The sequence below is a fragment of the Schistosoma haematobium genome, chromosome ZW, assembly GCF_000699445.3.
Source record: "Schistosoma haematobium chromosome ZW, whole genome shotgun sequence".
Lineage (NCBI taxonomy): Eukaryota > Metazoa > Platyhelminthes > Trematoda > Strigeidida > Schistosomatidae > Schistosoma > Schistosoma haematobium.
This window is the reverse complement of record NC_067195.1, coordinates 22498930-22502554: the sequence shown is the minus strand read 5'-3', so window position 1 is coordinate 22502554 and position 3625 is coordinate 22498930.

The window sequence follows — 3625 nt, the reverse complement described above, 5'->3', positions numbered from 1 at the left end:
AATCTGAAAGTGCTTATACTATTGGTGGATTTGGACCGATTAAACAAAATGATAATCTTTTATAGATTTTAACACAGATTTTATTACGTCAGTAATATTTATGTGGCCGCCGAGCCAGGTGACATCTTCATGCAGATTACTCGAAATAAATTAATTGGAAATCAGTATACCTGTATTTGCGATTTTTGCCTTCAGGAAATAATACTACTTTGTTGTTACTGATACGTATTCGTGATTATTTGCACTAACAGTAAACCTAATTCCAGAGCTATTTGATCAAGTACAACTGTCTGAAATTTTGCTAACAACAATTTCACGCTTAAAATAACTCAGCATTGACTAGTTTGCTTCCAAATCTCTGTACTTCCTATTTCAGCTTAGATTTCCTATAAGTTTATTCATTAGAAAAATTTCACTAATAATCTAGACAATTATGACATTAAATCCTGTTTATTCGGCCTATTGTACTTTAACTGTTCTTGCTTTGTGTAAGATATCTACTGTGTTCCTTTGCTTGTTCTCACTAATTTCCTAACCGAAAGTTAAATTTTGTTCACTTATTTTTCTAAATGGTTTTAGTAACCTCTTATAGCCCTTGTTGTTATTTCTCAGATTATTTAGGAATAATTATCAGTTCTCTTTGTTTGTAATCTGAAGATTCTGAAAATCAACTTACCGACCCTACAAAAGATGAACATACTTAGCAGTCATATATGTAACTAATGAACGAAACTTATGGGAGGAAATAAACACACAGCCAGTTATTTCTATACGAAAAATTATATGTCGAATTATATCAAACCCAATTTCCAACTATCATGTGCCAATAATCTTTATATGTTATCAACCAACTATAGGTTTTTCGGTAAACTAAGATAAAAATTACTCTTGTTGAGAGTACTTTGTCTTATTCATGATACATTCATTTGAAATTTTCATATTTATAATTCGAGTACACTTAGACTGATGAAAGCAATCGGCAAAATTAATTGGTCAAAACAAAAGTCACCATATCACAAATTTTGGGCAATCAATCAGCATTATTTTCATATTGTTACCATTCGACTTGTTTTATACAATTATTTATTGGAAGGAAATGTCATCGGCATTTATGATGAAACTTAAAATAATCTGTTTATTATGTCTAATTGACTTTGATGAAATGACTATGGAATCCATTAAGAAAATGAAAATTCATCATATTGGTCATTAATCATATCATAAAATCACTTGACATGACCATCGGTGTATAGCCAAAATTTTATCCATTTCGTTTAGAATATAAATGACATTAAAGTGTACAGTTATGTTGAACGATTATGTCTTGATGATTAATTATATGTGGTCGACTTGTTACTATGTGGATTGTGTATCTTTAAATATGAAAATGTATGAAGGCTTTTATTACTTGTGTGTCTTCATCCAAAAATTAGTTCTAAAGAGTAATCATTAATCAATTTCATGATTTCCAACTTTGATTTGCCGTCACATGGATTCACTAATTTGATGTGATTCATTACAAATCATCTGGAGTATAGATAGATGTATCATGTGGCCTTTGATTGTCTTGACTGATTAACTTATGTGTAACGATTAATGAGTAAATGAACAGATTGGCCTGTTTACGTATAAATAAGGACGTATTGGCCAGTAGACCATTCGGGTATAGATTTGATGTTAAGGGCATAATGTACGTGAATGTCCACCAAATTATCAGTGATCCTAGCAATGAAGCTAATCAAAACCTTCATTCGATATTATTTTGTTCAGATGTTGCATAGATCTGTACTCCAATTGGATGGAAGAAACCCATTGTGACTAATACCAACAGATAAAAAACCTGTGAATAGTTTCTTTTTAAACTAAACTGATTGCAATACAGAAATGTCATAATATTCTGACATATACTCCTCTGTATCCTATCAACTAATGTATGAACAATGTTGAGCAGTCTGAATGAATGCTGATTCTTGTCAAAGTAATTTCTCAAAACGTACAAATTCTAAATAACGACAGTTTATCAAGGCCATATTGTTTTTGTGAGCCGTGGATCGGACTTCACGTAGATCGTTTGCTGCTTGTTATCGATATATACATTTCGCCAATCCTCGTATATATATCAACTAGCAAAAGATTGATAATTTTATTAAATGTGCAGATGACAATTTCCTACTAATATCTGATAGTAGAACAAGGAAACATTCTATGCCAAAAAGTAAATTGTTAGTTCACTCGATATTACGATGATTTTCGACCACACCAATCACGACAGATCATCAGCCAAAATTTATGTCGTCCTATCCATACAAATGATCCAGATTTACACCCTAGATTATCAGTTTTATTGTTCTATCATACGGGACAGAATATTTAATTGTTTATTTAGTTTACATTGTATCAGTTAGATACAACACTGATGCTGGTCAATCCAGAAGATTTATTTGTTTCAGTATGAAGTTTAGGAAATTGACAATTCAACCTCCATTCAAATCCGAAACCTTTGGTCTCGCAGATGAACACTTAACCCCTAACCATTGGTCCAGCATCCAATATTATGCAAGTTTAACTTGAATCGATCCATTATATTTGGCGACAATTTTACATTTGATTCCGGTTCAGTAATCTAGAGGTCAAGCGTTCGTGAGCCAGACACAATGTCCTGGGTTCTATTCCTTGCTTGGGGTTATGGATGTGCACTAATGAAGAGTGTTATAGTAGGACGAAATGGACAGTACGTTCCGAGTTTTTTGACAGCTGTCTCATTTAAATGGGCCTGTTATCTCGATGAAAGACCAGTTTGTATTTTTGTTAGTGAAATTTAATTTCTTGTCATTGTCATATTTATCTGTGATCTATTTTATACGTAAACTAAACAATATGAAAATGACCATGAATTCTTGAACTTATAAGCTATTATTATGACATATATCATAGTTAAGTGAGTGCGATGGTAGCTAGTTCCCAATTTGTTAATTATTTGGCGGTGATTTTTTAATGACTTATGGTTATATAATAAAACTGGAGTTTTCGGAAATGTTTCCCTTTATAAAAAGTTTAAAGTTTATTATAGCTGTCAAGTAAAAAATTAGATGGATACTTTCATTTATTTGCCATTATTTCAGTTTGATAAGATAGTTTTAAATTCCACAGGATCATTTCCTTCCAGATGGTAAATACTTGTTGACAGGTAATAACCAGATCTGAATTACTATTCAATACTTTCCCACTAGTCCTTTCTGACCACCAAACATCATAACAACTAAAACGTATGAACTTGGAATGGGCAGTACAGAATGATTATTATACTTTCCCAATTATGTTGTACGATTTTCCCATGGTGCAACTACATGTAAAACACTTTTAATAAATTATGGGTCTAACAATTAGGAAGGCACTGGTAATCATATTTAAGCAGGATAGGTTATACAATTTATGCTATAAATAGTATATATCTTTTGACTGTTCGAAAATTAACTGTACATTACTTTTAAATCTAATTGGTAAGTAGAAAAATGTTGGTTATTTACGTTATGAAGCATTATAGTCTTTATATCTCAACCTACAGTATTTTTTCTTAAAAAGTTTTCAGTTAGTATGCAAAACAACTACGTTCTTACAAGTTTCT